The sequence below is a fragment of the Phyllobates terribilis genome, unplaced genomic scaffold (genome assembly GCF_046119375.1).
Source record: "Phyllobates terribilis strain yellow unplaced genomic scaffold, ASM4611937v1 Scaffold_1631__1_contigs__length_240842, whole genome shotgun sequence".
NCBI classification, from domain to species: domain Eukaryota; kingdom Metazoa; phylum Chordata; class Amphibia; order Anura; family Dendrobatidae; genus Phyllobates; species Phyllobates terribilis.
Genome location: NW_027364391.1, coordinates 34,101 through 56,428, shown reverse-complemented (window position 1 = coordinate 56,428; position 22,328 = coordinate 34,101). Strand labels below are relative to the sequence as shown.

At 45.8% G+C, this 22,328-nt stretch overlaps 15 non-coding genes and 2 pseudogenes across 15 annotated transcripts; all 17 read right to left on the bottom strand.

Annotated features, from left to right (window-relative positions):
• Positions 1-1,087: 1,087 nt before the first annotated feature.
• On the bottom strand, positions 1,088-1,278 carry LOC141244993 (U2 spliceosomal RNA). Its single transcript, XR_012308875.1, has one exon. It is a non-coding gene; the product is annotated as a U2 spliceosomal RNA (small nuclear RNA).
• A 1,122-nt stretch (positions 1,279-2,400) lies between these two features.
• LOC141244992 (U2 spliceosomal RNA) lies at positions 2,401-2,591 on the bottom strand. Its single transcript, XR_012308874.1, has one exon. It is a non-coding gene; the product is annotated as a U2 spliceosomal RNA (small nuclear RNA).
• Positions 2,592-3,704: 1,113 nt separating this feature from the next.
• LOC141244991 (U2 spliceosomal RNA) lies at positions 3,705-3,895 on the bottom strand. Its single transcript, XR_012308873.1, has one exon. It is a non-coding gene; the product is annotated as a U2 spliceosomal RNA (small nuclear RNA).
• Positions 3,896-5,017: 1,122 nt separating this feature from the next.
• On the bottom strand, positions 5,018-5,208 carry LOC141244990 (U2 spliceosomal RNA). The gene has a single exon (XR_012308872.1). It is a non-coding gene; the product is annotated as a U2 spliceosomal RNA (small nuclear RNA).
• A 1,113-nt stretch (positions 5,209-6,321) lies between these two features.
• On the bottom strand, positions 6,322-6,512 carry LOC141244989 (U2 spliceosomal RNA). The gene has a single exon (XR_012308871.1). It is a non-coding gene; the product is annotated as a U2 spliceosomal RNA (small nuclear RNA).
• Positions 6,513-7,631: 1,119 nt separating this feature from the next.
• On the bottom strand, positions 7,632-7,822 carry LOC141244986 (U2 spliceosomal RNA). The gene has a single exon (XR_012308869.1). It is a non-coding gene; the product is annotated as a U2 spliceosomal RNA (small nuclear RNA).
• Positions 7,823-8,942: 1,120 nt separating this feature from the next.
• LOC141244985 (U2 spliceosomal RNA) lies at positions 8,943-9,133 on the bottom strand. The gene has a single exon (XR_012308868.1). It is a non-coding gene; the product is annotated as a U2 spliceosomal RNA (small nuclear RNA).
• A 1,120-nt stretch (positions 9,134-10,253) lies between these two features.
• LOC141244984 (U2 spliceosomal RNA) lies at positions 10,254-10,444 on the bottom strand. The gene has a single exon (XR_012308867.1). It is a non-coding gene; the product is annotated as a U2 spliceosomal RNA (small nuclear RNA).
• A 1,113-nt stretch (positions 10,445-11,557) lies between these two features.
• LOC141244983 (U2 spliceosomal RNA) lies at positions 11,558-11,748 on the bottom strand. The gene has a single exon (XR_012308866.1). It is a non-coding gene; the product is annotated as a U2 spliceosomal RNA (small nuclear RNA).
• Positions 11,749-12,871: 1,123 nt separating this feature from the next.
• LOC141244965 (U2 spliceosomal RNA) lies at positions 12,872-13,052 on the bottom strand (annotated as a pseudogene).
• A 795-nt stretch (positions 13,053-13,847) lies between these two features.
• LOC141244970 (U2 spliceosomal RNA) lies at positions 13,848-13,939 on the bottom strand (annotated as a pseudogene).
• A 1,118-nt stretch (positions 13,940-15,057) lies between these two features.
• LOC141244982 (U2 spliceosomal RNA) lies at positions 15,058-15,248 on the bottom strand. The gene has a single exon (XR_012308865.1). It is a non-coding gene; the product is annotated as a U2 spliceosomal RNA (small nuclear RNA).
• A 1,117-nt stretch (positions 15,249-16,365) lies between these two features.
• LOC141244981 (U2 spliceosomal RNA) lies at positions 16,366-16,556 on the bottom strand. The gene has a single exon (XR_012308864.1). It is a non-coding gene; the product is annotated as a U2 spliceosomal RNA (small nuclear RNA).
• A 1,117-nt stretch (positions 16,557-17,673) lies between these two features.
• On the bottom strand, positions 17,674-17,864 carry LOC141244980 (U2 spliceosomal RNA). Its single transcript, XR_012308863.1, has one exon. It is a non-coding gene; the product is annotated as a U2 spliceosomal RNA (small nuclear RNA).
• A 1,117-nt stretch (positions 17,865-18,981) lies between these two features.
• LOC141244979 (U2 spliceosomal RNA) lies at positions 18,982-19,172 on the bottom strand. Its single transcript, XR_012308862.1, has one exon. It is a non-coding gene; the product is annotated as a U2 spliceosomal RNA (small nuclear RNA).
• A 1,119-nt stretch (positions 19,173-20,291) lies between these two features.
• On the bottom strand, positions 20,292-20,482 carry LOC141244978 (U2 spliceosomal RNA). Its single transcript, XR_012308861.1, has one exon. It is a non-coding gene; the product is annotated as a U2 spliceosomal RNA (small nuclear RNA).
• Positions 20,483-21,599: 1,117 nt separating this feature from the next.
• LOC141244977 (U2 spliceosomal RNA) lies at positions 21,600-21,790 on the bottom strand. The gene has a single exon (XR_012308860.1). It is a non-coding gene; the product is annotated as a U2 spliceosomal RNA (small nuclear RNA).
• Between the last annotated feature and the right edge of the window lie 538 nt (positions 21,791-22,328).

Genomic DNA, 22,328 nt, shown 5'->3' with positions numbered 1-22,328 from the left:
CCCAAGGATTCTGAAAAGTCCATTTGTGGAGATGGCCACCTGGACTCCCGTTAAGAAGACATGCTGTCAACCTCTAGATCCCTCACATGCCTGCACTTTTCGGCTTGCTGCTGCTGCAATCCACGTGTTTTAGATCTGCATAACTCCACCTCTTTTAGCACAGTACCCTCAACCCCCGGCTGTTCCCACCCGCCTCAACACCGTTGGAAGGGAGGAGAACCAATTAAGGCGGGGGGGGGGGGTGGAACGAGCAGCTGTCTACCCTTAGCAGGAGGGTTGCTGATTAATTACCTCTCCTGCTGCTGCTGCTGCTGGCTGTCCAGCAGCAGACTGAAGGTGGCTGCTGCTGTGCGCAGGTATATAAAGGCTCAGAGCCTATTATGACACGCGCAGCCAGCGTTCCATTGCCACATTCCGTCTACTGCAGGCGGGATACCTGGATGGCTGAATGTCACTGAGAAGCTCACAGAGACCGCCATAAGCAACAGTTTAAAAGAATGCCACAGACTAATCAACCAAACTTTTTGGGTTGGTTTCTCTTTTATAGTCTGCAGGCATTAAATGAAAGAAGTCAGTGTTCCAGCAGAGGGAGACAACGTTTCAGAAAAGGCATTGTAGCAAACCAAAAAAGAAATTTTAAGCGCAGCAGAGTAACCAGCTCACATACCTGTTAGCTCAGGTGAGTTTAAAAGGCTGCTGTTGATAACAAGGGCATTTGCTAAATAGATGGTGTGTGTGCAACAATATACTGAAAGGTCAATTATATTGTGCAGCTTATCTCACCACCTGTAGTTATTTAGGTGAAAGCTCCAAAATGCTTGCCTAATATGTCTGTTTATCCAAAAGGAAGTATAGAGGGAGAGCTAGATAGATAGCATTGCATTACATTACATGGCAATGCAATGCACAGTTGCTGAAGTTGAACCAAAATGAGCTTGTCATCTGGCTTCTGCAACTTTTAACATGAAAAATCCAATGAGGAGAAGAAAAGCAAAGCCAAAGAGTCCATCCCAAAATCCGACAAACAAGCCAAATGAACAAAAAGCATTGAATTCAATTCTTTCTGATTTTAGAAACTGCATTAAAGAAGGGGTGCACCGGTCCTGGAGATACTGCAATACCAGGTCAATGCGTGGAGTGGACAGAGCAAGCTCTTTTTCCATCTCCCTGTTCTAAAAATCCATTTAATATATGGTCCCCAGATAGGGGACGTATCAGATATTAAACTGATAAGAACAGATACTACACTTGATCTTAGCCAAAAGGCCGAGAAGCGATAACCAGAATTGGTTTCCGACTACGGTGCCACCCAAGGATTCTGAAAAGTCCATTTGTGGAGATGGCCACCTGGACTCCCGTTAAGAAGACATGCTGTCAACCTCTAGATCCCTCACATGCCTACACTTTTCGGCTTGCTGCCTCTGCAATCCACGTGTTTTAGATCTGCATAACTCCACCTCTTTTAGCACAGTACCCTCAACCCCCGGCTGTTCCCACCCGCCTCAACACCGTTGGAAGGGAGGAGAACCAATTAAGGCGGGGGGGGGGGTGGAACGAGCAGCTGTCTACCCTTAGCAGGAGGGTTGCTGATTAATTACCTCTCCTGCTGCTGCTGCTGCTGCTGCTGGCTGTCCAGCAGCAGACTGAAGGTGGCTGCTGCTGTGCGCAGGTATATAAAGGCTCAGAGCCTATTATGACACGCGCAGCCAGCGTTCCATTGCCACATTCCGTCTACTGCAGGCGGGATACCTGGATGGCTGAATGTCACTGAGAAGCTCACAGAGACCGCCATAAGCAACAGTTTAAAAGAATGCCACAGACTAATCAACCAACCTTTTTGGGTTGGTTTCTCTTTTATAGTCTGCAGGCATTAAATGAAAGAAGTCAGTGTTCCAGCAGAGGGAGACAACGTTTCAGAAAAGGCATTGTAGCAAACCAAAAAAGAAATTTTAAGCGCAGCAGAGTAACCAGCTCACATACCTGTTAGCTCAGGTGAGTTTAAAAGGCTGCTGTTGATAACAAGGGCATTTGCTAAATAGATGGTGTGTGTGCAACAATATACTGAAAGGTCAATTATATTGTGCAGCTTATCTCACCACCTGTAGTTATTTAGGTGAAAGCTCCAAAATGCTTGCCTAATATGTCTGTTTATCCAAAAGGAAGTATAGAGGGAGAGCTAGATAGATAGCATTGCATTACATTACATGGCAATGCAATGCACAGTTGCTGAAGTTGAACCAAAATGAGCTTGTCATCTGGCTTCTGCAACTTTTAACATGAAAAATCCAATGAGGAGAAGAAAAGCAAAGCCAAAGAGTCCATCCCAAAATCCGACAAACAAGCCAAATGAACAAAAAGCATTGAATTCAATTCTTTCTGATTTTAGAAACTGCATTAAAGAAGGGGTGCACCGGTCCTGGAGATACTGCAATACCAGGTCAATGCGTGGAGTGGACAGAGCAAGCTCTTTTTCCATCTCCCTGTTCTAAAAATCCATTTAATATATGGTCCCCAGATAGGGGACGTATCAGATATTAAACTGATAAGAACAGATACTACACTTGATCTTAGCCAAAAGGCCGAGAAGCGATAACCAGAATTGGTTTCCGACTACGGTGCCACCCAAGGATTCTGAAAAGTCCATTTGTGGAGATGGCCACCTGGACTCCCGTTAAGAAGACATGCTGTCAACCTCTAGATCCCTCACATGCCTGCACTTTTCGGCTTGCTGCTGCTGCAATCCACGCGTTTTAGATCTGCATAACTCCACCTCTTTTAGCACAGTACCCTCAACCCCCGGCTGTTCCCACCCGCCTCAACACCGTTGGAAGGGAGGAGAACCAATTAAGGCGGGGGGGGGGGTGGAACGAGCAGCTGTCTACCCTTAGCAGGAGGGTTGCTGATTAATTACCTCTCCTGCTGCTGCTGCTGGCTGTCCAGCAGCAGACTGAAGGTGGCTGCTGCTGTGCGCAGGTATATAAAGGCTCAGAGCCTATTATGACACGCGCAGCCAGCGTTCCATTGCCACATTCCGTCTACTGCAGGCGGGATACCTGGATGGCTGAATGTCACTGAGAAGCTCACAGAGACCGCCATAAGCAACAGTTTAAAAGAATGCCACAGACTAATCAACCAAACTTTTTGGGTTGGTTTCTCTTTTATAGTCTGCAGGCATTAAATGAAAGAAGTCAGTGTTCCAGCAGAGGGAGACAACGTTTCAGAAAAGGCATTGTAGCAAACCAAAAAAGAAATTTTAAGCGCAGCAGAGTAACCAGCTCACATACCTGTTAGCTCAGGTGAGTTTAAAAGGCTGCTGTTGATAACAAGGGCATTTGCTAAATAGATGGTGTGTGTGCAACAATATACTGAAAGGTCAATTATATTGTGCAGCTTATCTCACCACCTGTAGTTATTTAGGTGAAAGCTCCAAAATGCTTGCCTAATATGTCTGTTTATCCAAAAGGAAGTATAGAGGGAGAGCTAGATAGATAGCATTGCATTACATTACATGGCAATGCAATGCACAGTTGCTGAAGTTGAACCAAAATGAGCTTGTCATCTGGCTTCTGCAACTTTTAACATGAAAAATCCAATGAGGAGAAGAAAAGCAAAGCCAAAGAGTCCATCCCAAAATCCGACAAACAAGCCAAATGAACAAAAAGCATTGAATTCAATTCTTTCTGATTTTAGAAACTGCATTAAAGAAGGGGTGCACCGGTCCTGGAGATACTGCAATACCAGGTCAATGCGTGGAGTGGACAGAGCAAGCTCTTTTTCCATCTCCCTGTTCTAAAAATCCATTTAATATATGGTCCCCAGATAGGGGACGTATCAGATATTAAACTGATAAGAACAGATACTACACTTGATCTTAGCCAAAAGGCCGAGAAGCGATAACCAGAATTGGTTTCCGACTACGGTGCCACCCAAGGATTCTGAAAAGTCCATTTGTGGAGATGGCCACCTGGACTCCCGTTAAGAAGACATGCTGTCAACCTCTAGATCCCTCACATGCCTGCACTTTTCGGCTTGCTGCTGCTGCAATCCACGCGTTTTAGATCTGCATAACTCCACCTCTTTTAGCACAGTACCCTCAACCCCCGGCTGTTCCCACCCGCCTCAACACCGTTGGAAGGGAGGAGAACCAATTAAGGCGGGGGGGGGGGGGGTGGAACGAGCAGCTGTCTACCCTTAGCAGGAGGGTTGCTGATTAATTACCTCTCCTGCTGCTGCTGCTGCTGCTTGCTGTCCAGCAGCAGACTGAAGGTGGCTGCTGCTGTGCGCAGGTATATAAAGGCTCAGAGCCTATTATGACACGCGCAGCCAGCGTTCCATGGCCACATTCCGTCTACTGCAGGCGGGATACCTGGATGGCTGAATGTCACTGAGAAGCTCACAGAGACCGCCATAAGCAACAGTTTAAAAGAATGCCACAGACTAATCAACCAAACTTTTTGGGTTGGTTTCTCTTTTATAGTCTGCAGGCATTAAATGAAAGAAGTCAGTGTTCCAGCAGAGGGAGACAACGTTTCAGAAAAGGCATTGTAGCAAACCAAAAAAGAAATTTTAAGCGCAGCAGAGTAACCAGCTCACATACCTGTTAGCTCAGGTGAGTTTAAAAGGCTGCTGTTGATAACAAGGGCATTTGCTAAATAGATGGTGTGTGTGCAACAATATACTGAAAGGTCAATTATATTGTGCAGCTTATCTCACCACCTGTAGTTATTTAGGTGAAAGCTCCAAAATGCTTGCCTAATATGTCTGTTTATCCAAAAGGAAGTATAGAGGGAGAGCTAGATAGATAGCATTGCATTACATTACATGGCAATGCAATGCACAGTTGCTGAAGTTGAACCAAAATGAGCTTGTCATCTGGCTTCTGCAACTTTTAACATGAAAAATCCAATGAGGAGAAGAAAAGCAAAGCCAAAGAGTCCATCCCAAAATCCGACAAACAAGCCAAATGAACAAAAAGCATTGAATTCAATTCTTTCTGATTTTAGAAACTGCATTAAAGAAGGGGTGCACCGGTCCTGGAGATACTGCAATACCAGGTCAATGCGTGGAGTGGACAGAGCAAGCTCTTTTTCCATCTCCCTGTTCTAAAAATCCATTTAATATATGGTCCCCAGATAGGGGACGTATCAGATATTAAACTGATAAGAACAGATACTACACTTGATCTTAGCCAAAAGGCCGAGAAGCGATAACCAGAATTGGTTTCCGACTACGGTGCCACCCAAGGATTCTGAAAAGTCCATTTGTGGAGATGGCCACCTGGACTCCCGTTAAGAAGACATGCTGTCAACCTCTAGATCCCTCACATGCCTGCACTTTTCGGCTTGCTGCTGCTGCAATCCACGCGTTTTAGATCTGCATAACTCCACCTCTTTTAGCACAGTACCCTCAACCCCCGGCTGTTCCCACCCGCCTCAACACCGTTGGAAGGGAGGAGAACCAATTAAGGCGGGGGGGGGGGTGGAACGAGCAGCTGTCTACCCTTAGCAGGAGGGTTGCTGATTAATTACCTCTCCTGCTGCTGCTGCTGGCTGTCCAGCAGCAGACTGAAGGTGGCTGCTGCTGTGCGCAGGTATATAAAGGCTCAGAGCCTATTATGACACGCGCAGCCAGCGTTCCATTGCCACATTCCGTCTACTGCAGGCGGGATACCTGGATGGCTGAATGTCACTGAGAAGCTCACAGAGACCGCCATAAGCAACAGTTTAAAAGAATGCCACAGACTAATCAACCAAACTTTTTGGGTTGGTTTCTCTTTTATAGTCTGCAGGCATTAAATGAAAGAAGTCAGTGTTCCAGCAGAGGGAGACAACGTTTCAGAAAAGGCATTGTAGCAAACCAAAAAAGAAATTTTAAGCGCAGCAGAGTAACCAGCTCACATACCTGTTAGCTCAGGTGAGTTTAAAAGGCTGCTGTTGATAACAAGGGCATTTGCTAAATAGATGGTGTGTGTGCAACAATATACTGAAAGGTCAATTATATTGTGCAGCTTATCTCACCACCTGTAGTTATTTAGGTGAAAGCTCCAAAATGCTTGCCTAATATGTCTGTTTATCCAAAAGGAAGTATAGAGGGAGAGCTAGATAGATAGCATTGCATTACATTACATGGCAATGCAATGCACAGTTGCTGAAGTTGAACCAAAATGAGCTTGTCATCTGGCTTCTGCAACTTTTAACATGAAAAATCCAATGAGGAGAAGAAAAGCAAAGCCAAAGAGTCCATCCCAAAATCCGACAAACAAGCCAAATGAACAAAAAGCATTGAATTCAATTCTTTCTGATTTTAGAAACTGCATTAAAGAAGGGGTGCACCGGTCCTGGAGATACTGCAATACCAGGTCAATGCGTGGAGTGGACAGAGCAAGCTCTTTTTCCATCTCCCTGTTCTAAAAATCCATTTAATATATGGTCCCCAGATAGGGGACGTATCAGATATTAAACTGATAAGAACAGATACTACACTTGATCTTAGCCAAAAGGCCGAGAAGCGATAACCAGAATTGGTTTCCGACTACGGTGCCACCCAAGGATTCTGAAAAGTCCATTTGTGGAGATGGCCACCTGGACTCCCGTTAAGAAGACATGCTGTCAACCTCTAGATCCCTCACATGCCTGCACTTTTCGGCTTGCTGCTGCTGCAATCCACGCGTTTTAGATCTGCATAACTCCACCTCTTTTAGCACAGTACCCTCAACCCCCGGCTGTTCCCACCCGCCTCAACACCGTTGGAAGGGAGGAGAACCAATTAAGGCGGGGGGGGGGGGGGTGGAACGAGCAGCTGTCTACCCTTAGCAGGAGGGTTGCTGATTAATTACCTCTCCTGCTGCTGCTGCTGCTGGCTGTCCAGCAGCAGACTGAAGGTGGCTGCTGCTGTGCGCAGGTATATAAAGGCTCAGAGCCTATTATGACACGTGCAGCCAGCGTTCCATTGCCACATTCCGTCTACTGCAGGCGGGATACCTGGATGGCTGAATGTCACTGAGAAGCTCACAGAGACCGCCATAAGCAACAGTTTAAAAGAATGCCACAGACTAATCAACCAAACTTTTTGGGTTGGTTTCTCTTTTATAGTCTGCAGGCATTAAATGAAAGAAGTCAGTGTTCCAGCAGAGGGAGACAACGTTTCAGAAAAGGCATTGTAGCAAACCAAAAAAGAAATTTTAAGCGCAGCAGAGTAACCAGCTCACATACCTGTTAGCTCAGGTGAGTTTAAAAGGCTGCTGTTGATAACAAGGGCATTTGCTAAATAGATGGTGTGTGTGCAACAATATACTGAAAGGTCAATTATATTGTGCAGCTTATCTCACCACCTGTAGTTATTTAGGTGAAAGCTCCAAAATGCTTGCCTAATATGTCTGTTTATCCAAAAGGAAGTATAGAGGGAGAGCTAGATAGATAGCATTGCATTACATTACATGGCAATGCAATGCACAGTTGCTGAAGTTGAACCAAAATGAGCTTGTCATCTGGCTTCTGCAACTTTTAACATGAAAAATCCAATGAGGAGAAGAAAAGCAAAGCCAAAGAGTCCATCCCAAAATCCGACAAACAAGCCAAATGAACAAAAAGCATTGAATTCAATTCTTTCTGATTTTAGAAACTGCATTAAAGAAGGGGTGCACCGGTCCTGGAGATACTGCAATACCAGGTCAATGCGTGGAGTGGACAGAGCAAGCTCTTTTTCCATCTCCCTGTTCTAAAAATCCATTTAATATATGGTCCCCAGATAGGGGACGTATCAGATATTAAACTGATAAGAACAGATACTACACTTGATCTTAGCCAAAAGGCCGAGAAGCGATAACCAGAATTGGTTTCTGACTACGGTGCCACCCAAGGATTCTGAAAAGTCCATTTGTGGAGATGGCCACCTGGACTCCCGTTAAGAAGACATGCTGTCAACCTCTAGATCCCTCACATGCCTGCACTTTTCGGCTTGCTGCTGCTGCAATCCACGCGTTTTAGATCTGCATAACTCCACCTCTTTTAGCACAGTACCCTCAACCCCCGGCTGTTCCCACCCGCCTCAACACCGTTGGAAGGGAGGAGAACCAATTAAGGCGGGGGGGGGGGGTGGAACGAGCAGCTGTCTACCCTTAGCAGGAGGGTTGCTGATTAATTACCTCTCCTGCTGCTGCTGCTGCTGCTGGCTGTCCAGCAGCAGACTGAAGGTGGCTGCTGCTGTGCGCAGGTATATAAAGGCTCAGAGCCTATTATGACACGCGCAGCCAGCGTTCCATTGCCACATTCCGTCTACTGCAGGCGGGATACCTGGATGGCTGAATGTCACTGAGAAGCTCACAGAGACCGCCATAAGCAACAGTTTAAAAGAATGCCACAGACTAATCAACCAAACTTTTTGGGTTGGTTTCTCTTTTATAGTCTGCAGGCATTAAATGAAAGAAGTCAGTGTTCCAGCAGAGGGAGACAACGTTTCAGAAAAGGCATTGTAGCAAACCAAAAAAGAAATTTTAAGCGCAGCAGAGTAACCAGCTCACATACCTGTTAGCTCAGGTGAGTTTAAAAGGCTGCTGTTGATAACAAGGGCATTTGCTAAATAGATGGTGTGTGTGCAACAATATACTGAAAGGTCAATTATATTGTGCAGCTTATCTCACCACCTGTAGTTATTTAGGTGAAAGCTCCAAAATGCTTGCCTAATATGTCTGTTTATCCAAAAGGAAGTATAGAGGGAGAGCTAGATAGATAGCATTGCATTACATTACATAGCAATGCAATGCACAGTTGCTGAAGTTGAACCAAAATGAGCTTGTCATCTGGCTTCTGCAACTTTTAACATGAAAAATCCAATGAGGAGAAGAAAAGCAAAGCCAAAGAGTCCATCCCAAAATCCGACAAACAAGCCAAATGAACAAAAAGCATTGAATTCAATTCTTTCTGATTTTAGAAACTGCATTAAAGAAGGGGTGCACCGGTCCTGGAGATACTGCAATACCAGGTCAATGCGTGGAGTGGACAGAGCAAGCTCTTTTTCCATCTCCCTGTTCTAAAAATCCATTTAATATATGGTCCCCAGATAGGGGACGTATCAGATATTAAACTGATAAGAACAGATACTACACTTGATCTTAGCCAAAAGGCCGAGAAGCGATAACCAGAATTGGTTTCCGACTACGGTGCCACCCAAGGATTCTGAAAAGTCCATTTGTGGAGATGGCCACCTGGACTCCCGTTAAGAAGACATGCTGTCAACCTCTAGATCCCTCACATGCCTGCACTTTTCGGCTTGCTGCTGCTGCAATCCACGCGTTTTAGATCTGCATAACTCCACCTCTTTTAGCACAGTACCCTCAACCCCCGGCTGTTCCCACCCGCCTCAACACCGTTGGAAGGGAGGAGAACCAATTAAGGCGGGGGGGGGGGGTGGAACGAGCAGCTGTCTACCCTTAGCAGGAGGGTTGCTGATTAATTACCTCTCCTGCTGCTGCTGCTGCTGCTGGCTGTCCAGCAGCAGACTGAAGGTGGCTGCTGCTGTGCGCAGGTATATAAAGGCTCAGAGCCTATTATGACACGCGCAGCCAGCGTTCCATTGCCACATTCCGTCTACTGCAGGCGGGATACCTGGATGGCTGAATGTCACTGAGAAGCTCACAGAGACCGCCATAAGCAACAGTTTAAAAGAATGCCACAGACTAATCATCCAAACTTTTTGGGTTGGTTTCTCTTTTATAGTCTGCAGGCATTAAATGAAAGAAGTCAGTGTTCCAGCAGAGGGAGACAACGTTTCAGAAAAGGCATTGTAGCAAACCAAAAAAGAAATTTTAAGCGCAGCAGAGTAACCAGCTCACATACCTGTTAGCTCAGGTGAGTTTAAAAGGCTGCTGTTGATAACAAGGGCATTTGCTAAATAGATGGTGTGTGTGCAACAATATACTGAAAGGTCAATTATATTGTGCAGCTTATCTCACCACCTGTAGTTATTTAGGTGAAAGCTCCAAAATGCTTGCCTAATATGTCTGTTTATCCAAAAGGAAGTATAGAGGGAGAGCTAGATAGATAGCATTGCATTACATTACATGGCAATGCAATGCACAGTTGCTGAAGTTGAACCAAAATGAGCTTGTCATCTGGCTTCTGCAACTTTTAACATGAAAAATCCAATGAGGAGAAGAAAAGCAAAGCCAAAGAGTCCATCCCAAAATCCGACAAACAAGCCAAATGAACAAAAAGCATTGAATTCAATTCTTTCTGATTTTAGAAACTGCATTAAAGAAGGGGTGCACCGGTCCTGGAGATACTGCAATACCAGGTCAATGCGTGGAGTGGACAGAGCAAGCTCTTTTTCCATCTCCCTGTTCTAAAAATCCATTTAATATATGGTCCCCAGATAGGGGACGTATCAGATATTAAACTGATAAGAACAGATACTACACTTGATCTTAGCCAAAAGGCCGAGAAGCGATAACCAGAATTGGTTTCCGACTACGGTGCCACCCAAGGATTCTGAAAAGTCCATTTGTGGAGATGGCCACCTGGACTCCCGTTAAGAAGACATGCTGTCAACCTCTAGATCCCTCACATGCCTGCACTTTTCGGCTTGCTGCTGCTGCAATCCACGCGTTTTAGATCTGCATAACTCCACCTCTTTTAGCACAGTACCCTCAACCCCCGGCTGTTCCCACCCGCCTCAACACCATTGGAAGGGAGGAGAACCAATTAAGGCGGGGGGGGGGGTGGAACGAGCAGCTGTCTACCCTTAGCAGGAGGGTTGCTGATTAATTACCTCTCCTGCTGCTGCTGCTGGCTGTCCAGCAGCAGACTGAAGGTGGCTGCTGCTGTGCGCAGGTATATAAAGGCTCAGAGCCTATTATGACACGCGCAGCCAGCGTTCCATTGCCACATTCCGTCTACTGCAGGCGGGATACCTGGATGGCTGAATGTCACTGAGAAGCTCACAGAGACCGCCATAAGCAACAGTTTAAAAGAATGCCACAGACTAATCAACCAAACTTTTTGGGTTGGTTTCTCTTTTATAGTCTGCAGGCATTAAATGAAAGAAGTCAGTGTTCCAGCAGAGGGAGACAACGTTTCAGAAAAGGCATTGTAGCAAACCAAAAAAGAAATTTTAAGCGCAGCAGAGTAACCAGCTCACATACCTGTTAGCTCAGGTGAGTTTAAAAGGCTGCTGTTGATAACAAGGGCATTTGCTAAATAGATGGTGTGTGTGCAACAATATACTGAAAGGTCAATTATATTGTGCAGCTTATCTCACCACCTGTAGTTATTTAGGTGAAAGCTCCAAAATGCTTGCCTAATATGTCTGTTTATCCAAAAGGAAGTATAGAGGGAGAGCTAGATAGATAGCATTGCATTACATTACATGGCAATGCAATGCACAGTTGCTGAAGTTGAACCAAAATGAGCTTGTCATCTGGCTTCTGCAACTTTTAACATGAAAAATCCAATGAGGAGAAGAAAAGCAAAGCCAAAGAGTCCATCCCAAAATCCGACAAACAAGCCAAATGAACAAAAAGCATTGAATTCAATTCTTTCTGATTTTAGAAACTGCATTAAAGAAGGGGTGCACCGGTCCTGGAGATACTGCAATACCAGGTCAATGCGTGGAGTGGACAGAGCAAGCTCTTTTTCCATCTCCCTGTTCTAAAAATCCATTTAATATATGGTCCCCAGATAGGGGACGTATCAGATATTAAACTGATAAGAACAGATACTACACTTGATCTTAGCCAAAAGGCCGAGAAGCGATAACCAGAATTGGTTTCCGACTACGGTGCCACCCAAGGATTCTGAAAAGTCCATTTGTGGAGATGGCCACCTGGACTCCCGTTAAGAAGACATGCTGTCAACCTCTAGATCCCTCACATGCCTGCACTTTTCGGCTTGCTGCTGCTGCAATCCACGCGTTTTAGATCTGCATAACTCCACCTCTTTTAGCACAGTACCCTCAACCCCCGGCTGTTCCCACCCGCCTCAACACCGTTGGAAGGGAGGAGAACCAATTAAGGCGGGGGGGGAGGGGGGTGGAACGAGCAGCTGTCTACCCTTAGCAGGAGGGTTGCTGATTAATTACCTCTCCTGCTGCTGCTGCTGCTGCTGGCTGTCCAGCAGCAGACTGAAGGTGGCTGCTGCTGTGCGCAGGTATATAAAGGCTCAGAGCCTATTATGACACGCGCAGCCAGCGTTCCATTGCCACATTCCGTCTACTGCAGGCGGGATACCTGGATGGCTGAATGTCACTGAGAAGCTCACAGAGACCGCCATAAGCAACAGTTTAAAAGAATGCCACAGACTAATCAACCAAACTTTTTGGGTTGGTTTCTCTTTTATAGTCTGCAGGCATTAAATGAAAGAAGTCAGTGTTCCAGCAGAGGGAGACAACGTTTCAGAAAAGGCATTGTAGCAAACCAAAAAAGAAATTTTAAGCGCAGCAGAGTAACCAGCTCACATACCTGTTAGCTCAGGTGAGTTTAAAAGGCTGCTGTTGATAACAAGGGCATTTGCTAAATAGATGGTGTGTGTGCAACAATATACTGAAAGGTCAATTATATTGTGCAGCTTATCTCACCACCTGTAGTTATTTAGGTGAAAGCTCCAAAATGCTTGCCTAATATGTCTGTTTATCCAAAAGGAAGTATAGAGGGAGAGCTAGATAGATAGCATTGCATTACATTACATGGCAATGCAATGCACAGTTGCTGAAGTTGAACCAAAATGAGCTTGTCATCTGGCTTCTGCAACTTTTAACATGAAAAATCCAATGAGAAGAAGAAAAGCAAAGCCAAAGAGTCCATCCCAAAATCCGACAAACAAGCCAAATGAACAAAAAGCATTGAATTCAATTCTTTCTGATTTTAGAAACTGCATTAAAGAAGGGGTGCACCGGTCCTGGAGATACTGCAATACCAGGTCAATGCGTGGAGTGGACAGAGCAAGCTCTTTTTCCATCTCCCTGTTCTAAAAATCCATTTAATATATGGTCCCCAGATAGGGGACGTATCAGATATTAAACTGATAAGAACAGATTTTTTCTTTTTTAAAGCCCGAATTCGTGTACAAAACCCGAGTGCGCTTAAAAAAGTGACAAGTGCCACAAAAAAAGTGCACTAGGATGCTGGTCTTCTTGAAACCCTCTCCAAAATGAGAAGGGTCCCCCAAACCATTCCCCGTCCCTCCGAGCCAGAAGGCCACAGCGAGGAACAGGGACAAATAGCCACCTCCAGCCAGAGCCAGAGGCGACCCAATCTTACCCCCAATACCTGCCCGAGTTCTCACCCGAGCAAGGCACTGGGAGCCAAAGACTGTGCTCCCCTCCCGGAAGAGGGGAGCCAACAATGCTCTCCTCCCGAAAGAGGAGAGCCAGGGGGGTTCAGGGGGGAGCGGAACCTGATGGCCACACACTCCCCCCCTAGACCTGCCAAGAGAGGAACCCATAAGGGAACCGCATCCCGACAAAATCCTAGTAAGGACGTGGACACACGTGAAAAAGTGGACACACAGTGACAAAAAAAAAATTTAAATAAATAGTGAAGGTTTCACAGTATAATACTGCCCGGACCTTCGACCGGGAATTGAAAAATTTCCCATCCTAAGGCCAGAAGGCCCGGAATAAGGGTGTGTGTGAAGAAAGAAATATTGAAGTGCTAGTGCAAATGTGCCATAAACTCAAGTGGGGTTCCCAATCCCAGTGAGTTAAGGCACCCCAGGGTCACCACTCCTGGGGCACTTCACACTTCGGGCTTTCGATCTTCCCCGGCCCAATGGCGTCGATCCTGGGGGGCCATGCTTTCCACCAGATGACTATATTAGCCACCTGGCGTACTAACAAGCGCCTAAACCCCAGTGTGCATAATGTATCAATCTACTAGGGCGGCCAACATCCAAAACCGCCTTTTCAAAAGATACTACACTTGATCTTAGCCAAAAGGCCGAGAAGCGATAACCAGAATTGGTTTCCGACTACGGTGCCACCCAAGGATTCTGAAAAGTCCATTTGTGGAGATGGCCACCTGGACTCCCGTTAAGAAGACATGCTGTCAACCTCTAGATCCCTCACATGCCTGCACTTTTCGGCTTGCTGCTGCTGCAATCCACGCGTTTTAGATCTGCATAACTCCACCTCTTTTAGCACAGTACCCTCAACCCCCGGCTGTTCCCACCCGCCTCAACACCGTTGGAAGGGAGGAGAACCAATTAAGGCGGGGGGGGGGTGGAACGAGCAGCTGTTTACCCTTAGCAGGAGGGTTGCTGATTAATTACCTCTCCTGCTGCTGCTGCTGCTGCTGGCTGTCCAGCAGCAGACTGAAGGTGGCTGCTGCTGTGCGCAGGTATATAAAGGCTCAGAGCCTATTATGACACGCGCAGCCAGCGTTCCATTGCCACATTCCGTCTACTGCAGGCGGGATACCTGGATGGCTGAATGTCACTGAGAAGCTCACAGAGACCACCATAAGCAACAGTTTAAAAGAATGCCACAGACTAATCAACCAAACTTTTTGGGTTGGTTTCTCTTTTATAGTCTGCAGGCATTAAATGAAAGAAGTCAGTGTTCCAGCAGAGGGAGACAACGTTTCAGAAAAGGCATTGTAGCAAACCAAAAAATAAATTTTAAGCGCAGCAGAGTAACCAGCTCACATACCTGTTAGCTCAGGTGAGTTTAAAAGGCTGCTGTTGATAACAAGGGCATTTGCTAAATAGATGGTGTGTGTGCAACAATATACTGAAAGGTCAATTATATTGTGCAGCTTATCTCACCACCTGTAGTTATTTAGGTGAAAGCTCCAAAATGCTTGCCTAATATGTCTGTTTATCCAAAAGGAAGTATAGAGGGAGAGCTAGATAGATAGCATTGCATTACATTACATGGCAATGCAATGCACAGTTGCTGAAGTTGAACCAAAATGAGCTTGTCATCTGGCTTCTGCAACTTTTAACATGAAAAATCCAATGAGGAGAAGAAAAGCAAAGCCAAAGAGTCCATCCCAAAATCCGACAAACAAGCCAAATGAACAAAAAGCATTGAATTCAATTCTTTCTGATTTTAGAAACTGCATTAAAGAAGGGGTGCACCGGTCCTGGAGATACTGCAATACCAGGTCAATGCGTGGAGTGGACAGAGCAAGCTCTTTTTCCATCTCCCTGTTCTAAAAATCCATTTAATATATGGTCCCCAGATAGGGGACGTATCAGATATTAAACTGATAAGAACAGATACTACACTTGATCTTAGCCAAAAGGCCGAGAAGCGATAACCAGAATTGGTTTCCGACTACGGTGCCACCCAAGGATTCTGAAAAGTCCATTTGTGGAGATGGCCACCTGGACTCCCGTTAAGAAGACATGCTGTCAACCTCTAGATCCCTCACATGCCTGCACTTTTCGGCTTGCTGCTGCTGCAATCCACGCGTTTTAGATCTGCATAACTCCACCTCTTTTAGCACAGTACCCTCAACCCCCGGCTGTTCCCACCCGCCTCAACACCGTTGGAAGGGAGGAGAACCAATTAAGGCGGGGGGGGGTGGAACGAGCAGCTGTCTACCCTTAGCAGGAGGGTTGCTGATTAATTACCTCTCCTGCTGCTGCTGCTGCTGCTGGCTGTCCAGCAGCAGACTGAAGGTGGCTGCTGCTGTGCGCAGGTATATAAAGGCTCAGAGCCTATTATGACACGCGCAGCCAGCGTTCCATTGCCACATTCCGTCTACTGCAGGCGGGATACCTGGATGGCTGAATGTCACTGAGAAGCTCACAGAGACCGCCATAAGCAACAGTTTAAAAGAATGCCACAGACTAATCAACCAAACTTTTTGGGTTGGTTTCTCTTTTATAGTCTGCAGGCATTAAATGAAAGAAGTCAGTGTTCCAGCAGAGGGAGACAACGTTTCAGAAAAGGCATTGTAGCAAACCAAAAAAGAAATTTTAAGCGCAGCAGAGTAACCAGCTCACATACCTGTTAGCTCAGGTGAGTTTAAAAGGCTGCTGTTGATAACAAGGGCATTTGCTAAATAGATGGTGTGTGTGCAACAATATACTGAAAGGTCAATTATATTGTGCAGCTTATCTCACCACCTGTAGTTATTTAGGTGAAAGCTCCAAAATGCTTGCCTAATATGTCTGTTTATCCAAAAGGAAGTATAGAGGGAGAGCTAGATAGATAGCATTGCATTACATTACATGGCAATGCAATGCACAGTTGCTGAAGTTGAACCAAAATGAGCTTGTCATCTGGCTTCTGCAACTTTTAACATGAAAAATCCAATGAGGAGAAGAAAAGCAAAGCCAAAGAGTCCATCCCAAAATCCGACAAACAAGCCAAATGAACAAAAAGCATTGAATTCAATTCTTTCTGATTTTAGAAACTGCATTAAAGAAGGGGTGCACCGGTCCTGGAGATACTGCAATACCAGGTCAATGCGTGGAGTGGACAGAGCAAGCTCTTTTTCCATCTCCCTGTTCTAAAAATCCATTTAATATATGGTCCCCAGATAGGGGACGTATCAGATATTAAACTGATAAGAACAGATACTACACTTGATCTTAGCCAAAAGGCCGAGAAGCGATAACCAGAATTGGTTTCCGACTACGGTGCCACCCAAGGATTCTGAAAAGTCCATTTGTGGAGATGGCCACCTGGACTCCCGTTAAGAAGACATGCTGTCAACCTCTAGATCCCTCACATGCCTGCACTTTTCGGCTTGCTGCTGCTGCAATCCACGCGTTTTAGATCTGCATAACTCCACCTCTTTTAGCACAGTACCCTCAACCCCCGGCTGTTCCCACCCGCCTCAACACCGTTGGAAGGGAGGAGAACCAATTAAGGCGGGGGGGGGTGGAACGAGCAACTGTCTACCCTTAGCAGGAGGGTTGCTGATTAATTACCTCTCCTGCTGCTGCTGCTGCTGCTGGCTGTCCAGCAGCAGACTGAAGGTGGCTGCTGCTGTGCGCAGGTATATAAAGGCTCAGAGCCTATTATGACACGCGCAGCCAGCGTTCCATTGCCACATTCCGTCTACTGCAGGCGGGATACCTGGATGGCTGAATGTCACTGAGAAGCTCACAGAGACCGCCATAAGCAACAGTTTAAAAGAATGCCACAGACTAATCAACCAAACTTTTTGGGTTGGTTTCTCTTTTATAGTCTGCAGGCATTAAATGAAAGAAGTCAGTGTTCCAGCAGAGGGAGACAACGTTTCAGAAAAGGCATTGTAGCAAACCAAAAAAGAAATTTTAAGCGCAGCAGAGTAACCAGCTCACATACCTGTTAGCTCAGGTGAGTTTAAAAGGCTGCTGTTGATAACAAGGGCATTTGCTAAATAGATGGTGTGTGTGCAACAATATACTGAAAGGTCAATTATATTGTGCAGCTTATCTCACCACCTGTAGTTATTTAGGTGAAAGCTCCAAAATGCTTGCCTAATATGTCTGTTTATCCAAAAGGAAGTATAGAGGGAGAGCTAGATAGATAGCATTGCATTACATTACATGGCAATGCAATGCACAGTTGCTGAAGTTGAACCAAAATGAGCTTGTCATCTGGCTTCTGCAACTTTTAACATGAAAAATCCAATGAGGAGAAGAAAAGCAAAGCCAAAGAGTCCATCCCAAAATCCGACAAACAAGCCAAATGAACAAAAAGCATTGAATTCAATTCTTTCTGATTTTAGAAACTGCATTAAAGAAGGGGTGCACCGGTCCTGGAGATACTGCAATACCAGGTCAATGCGTGGAGTGGACAGAGCAAGCTCTTTTTCCATCTCCCTGTTCTAAAAATCCATTTAATATATGGTCCCCAGATAGGGGACGTATCAGATATTAAACTGATAAGAACAGATACTACACTTGATCTTAGCCAAAAGGCCGAGAAGCGATAACCAGAATTGGTTTCCGACTACGGTGCCACCCAAGGATTCTGAAAAGTCCATTTGTGGAGATGGCCACCTGGACTCCCGTTAAGAAGACATGCTGTCAACCTCTAGATCCCTCACATGCCTGCACTTTTCGGCTTGCTGCTGCTGCAATCCACGCGTTTTAGATCTGCATAACTCCACCTCTTTTAGCACAGTACCCTCAACCCCCGGCTGTTCCCACCCGCCTCAACACCGTTGGAAGGGAGGAGAACCAATTAAGGCGGGGGGGGGTGGAGCGAGCAACTGTCTACCCTTAGCAGGAGGGTTGCTGATTAATTACCTCTCCTGCTGCTGCTGCTGCTGCTGGCTGTCCAGCAGCAGACTGAAGGTGGCTGCTGCTGTGCGCAGGTATATAAAGGCTCAGAGCCTATTATGACACGCGCAGCCAGCGTTCCATTGCCACATTCCGTCTACTGCAGGCGGGATACCTGGATGGCTGAATGTCACTGAGAAGCTCACAGAGACCGCCATAAGCAACAGTTTAAAAGAATGCCACAGACTAATCAACCAAACTTTTTGGGTTGGTTTCTCTTTTATAGTCTGCAGGCATTAAATGAAAGAAGTCAGTGTTCCAGCAGAGGGAGACAACGTTTCAGAAAAGGCATTGTAGCAAACCAAAAAAGAAATTTTAAGCGCAGCAGAGTAACCAGCTCACATACCTGTTAGCTCAGGTGAGTTTAAAAGGCTGCTGTTGATAACAAGGGCATTTGCTAAATAGATGGTGTGTGTGCAACAATATACTGAAAGGTCAATTATATTGTGCAGCTTATCTCACCACCTGTAGTTATTTAGGTGAAAGCTCCAAAATGCTTGCCTAATATGTCTGTTTATCCAAAAGGAAGTATAGAGGGAGAGCTAGATAGATAGCATTGCATTACATTACATGGCAATGCAATGCACAGTTGCTGAAGTTGAACCAAAATGAGCTTGTCATCTGGCTTCTGCAACTTTTAACATGAAAAATCCAATGAGGAGAAGAAAAGCAAAGCCAAAGAGTCCATCCCAAAATCCGACAAACAAGCCAAATGAACAAAAAGCACTGAATTCAATTCTTTCTGATTTTAGAAACTGCATTAAAGAAGGGGTGCACCGGTCCTGGAGATACTGCAATACCAGGTCAATGCGTGGAGTGGACAGAGCAAGCTCTTTTTCCATCTCCCTGTTCTAAAAATCCATTTAATATATGGTCCCCAGATAGGGGACGTATCAGATATTAAACTGATAAGAACAGATACTACACTTGATCTTAGCCAAAAGGCCGAGAAGCGATAACCAGAATTGGTTTCCGACTACGGTGCCACCCAAGGATTCTGAAAAGTCCATTTGTGGAGATGGCCACCTGGACTCCCGTTAAGAAGACATGCTGTCAACCTCTAGATCCCTCACATGCCTGCACTTTTCGGCTTGCTGCTGCTGCAATCCACGCGTTTTAGATCTGCATAACTCCACCTCTTTTAGCACAGTACCCTCAACCCCCGGCTGTTCCCACCCGCCTCAACACCGTTGGAAGGGAGGAGAACCAATTAAGGCGGGGGGGGGGGTGGAACGAGCAGCTGTCTACCCTTAGCAGGAGGGTTGCTGATTAATTACCTCTCCTGCTGCTGCTGCTGCTGCTGGCTGTCCAGCAGCAGACTGAAGGTGGCTGCTGCTGTGCGCAGGTATATAAAGGCTCAGAGCCTATTATGACACGCGCAGCCAGCGTTCCATTGCCACATTCCGTCTACTGCAGGCGGGATACCTGGATGGCTGAATGTCACTGAGAAGCTCACAGAGACCGCCATAAGCAACAGTTTAAAAGAATGCCACAGACTAATCAACCAAACTTTTTGGGTTGGTTTCTCTTTTATAGTCTGCAGGCATTAAATGAAAGAAGTCAGTGTTCCAGCAGAGGGAGACAACGTTTCAGAAAAGGCATTGTAGCAAACCAAAAAAGAAATTTTAAGCGCAGCAGAGTAACCAGCGCACATACCTGTTAGCTCAGGTGAGTTTAAAAGGCTGCTGTTGATAACAAGGGCATTTGCTAAATAGATGGTGTGTGTGCAACAATATACTGAAAGGTCAATTATATTGTGCAGCTTATCTCACCACCTGTAGTTATTTAGGTGAAAGCTCCAAAATGCTTGCCTAATATGTCTGTTTATCCAAAAGGAAGTATAGAGGGAGAGCTAGATAGATAGCATTGCATTACATTACATGGCAATGCAATGCACAGTTGCTGAAGTTGAACCAAAATGAGCTTGTCATCTGGCTTCTGCAACTTTTAACATGAAAAATCCAATGAGGAGAAGAAAAGCAAAGCCAAAGAGTCCATCCCAAAATCCGACAAACAAGCCAAATGAACAAAAAGCATTGAATTCAATTCTTTCTGATTTTAGAAACTGCATTAAAGAAGGGGTGCACCGGTCCTGGAGATACTGCAATACCAGGTCAATGCGTGGAGTGGACAGAGCAAGCTCTTTTTCCATCTCCCTGTTCTAAAAATCCATTTAATATATGGTCCCCAGATAGGGGACGTATCAGATATTAAACTGATAAGAACAGATACTACACTTGATCTTAGCCAAAAGGCCGAGAAGCGATAACCAGAATTGGTTTCCGACTACGGTGCCACCCAAGGATTCTGAAAAGTCCATTTGTGGAGATGGCCACCTGGACTCCCGTTAAGAAGACATGCTGTCAACCTCTAGATCCCTCACATGCCTGCACTTTTCGGCTTGCTGCTGCTGCAATCCACGCGTTTTAGATCTGCATAACTCCACCTCTTTTAGCACAGTACCCTCAACCCCCGGCTGTTCCCACCCGCCTCAACACCGTTGGAAGGGAGGAGAACCAATTAAGGCGGGGGGGGGTGGAACGAGCAACTGTCTACCCTTAGCAGGAGGGTTGCTGATTAATTACCTCTCCTGCTGCTGCTGCTGCTGCTGGCTGTCCAGCAGCAGACTGAAGGTGGCTGCTGCTGTGCGCAGGTATATAAAGGCTCAGAGCCTATTATGACACGCGCAGCCAGCGTTCCATTGCCACATTCCGTCTACTGCAGGCGGGATACCTGGATGGCTGAATGTCACTGAGAAGCTCACAGAGACCGCCATAAGCAACAGTTTAAAAGAATGCCACAGACTAATCAACCAAACTTTTTGGGTTGGTTTCTCTTTTATAGTCTGCAGGCATTAAATGAAAGAAGTCAGTGTTCCAGCAGAGGGAGACAACGTTTCAGAAAAGGCATTGTAGCAAACCAAAAAAGAAATTTTAAGCGCAGCAGAGTAACCAGCTCACATACCTGTTAGCTCAGGTGAGTTTAAAAGGCTGCTGTTGATAACAAGGGCATTTGCTAAATAGATGGTGTGTGTGCAACAATATACTGAAAGGTCAATTATATTGTGCAGCTTATCTCACCACCTGTAGTTATTTAGGTGAAAGCTCCAAAATGCTTGCCTAATATGTCTGTTTATCCAAAAGGAAGTATAGAGGGAGAGCTAGATAGATAGCATTGCATTACATTACATGGCAATGCAATGCACAGTTGCTGAAGTTGAACCAAAATGAGCTTGTCATCTGGCTTCTGCAACTTTTAACATGAAAAATCCAATGAGGAGAAGAAAAGCAAAGCCAAAGAGTCCATCCCAAAATCCGACAAACAAGCCAAATGAACAAAAAGCATTGAATTCAATTCTTTCTGATTTTAGAAACTGCATTAAAGAAGGGGTGCACCGGTCCTGGAGATACTGCAATACCAGGTCAATGCGTGGAGTGGACAGAGCAAGCTCTTTTTCCATCTCCCTGTTCTAAAAATCCATTTAATATATGGTCCCCAGATAGGGGACGTATCAGATATTAAACTGATAAGAACAGATACTACACTTGATCTTAGCCAAAAGGCCGAGAAGCGATAACCAGAATTGGTTTCCGACTACGGTGCCACCCAAGGATTCTGAAAAGTCCATTTGTGGAGATGGCCACCTGGACTCCCGTTAAGAAGACATGCTGTCAACCTCTAGATCCCTCACATGCCTGCACTTTTCGGCTTGCTGCTGCTGCAATCCACGCGTTTTAGATCTGCATAACTCCACCTCTTTTAGCACAGTACCCTCAACCCCCGGCTGTTCCCACCCGCCTCAACACCGTTGGAAGGGAGGAGAACCAATTAAGGCGGGGGGGGGTGGAACGAGCAACTGTCTACCCTTAGCAGGAGGGTTGCTGATTAATTACCTCTCCTGCTGCTGCTGCTGCTGCTGGCTGTCCAGCAGCAGACTGAAGGTGGCTGCTGCTGTGCGCAGGTATATAAAGGCTCAGAGCCTATTATGACACGCGCAGCCAGCGTTCCATTGCCACATTCCGTCTACTGCAGGCGGGATACCTGGATGGCTGAATGTCACTGAGAAGCTCACAGAGACCGCCATAAGCAACAGTTTAAAAGAATGCCACAGAC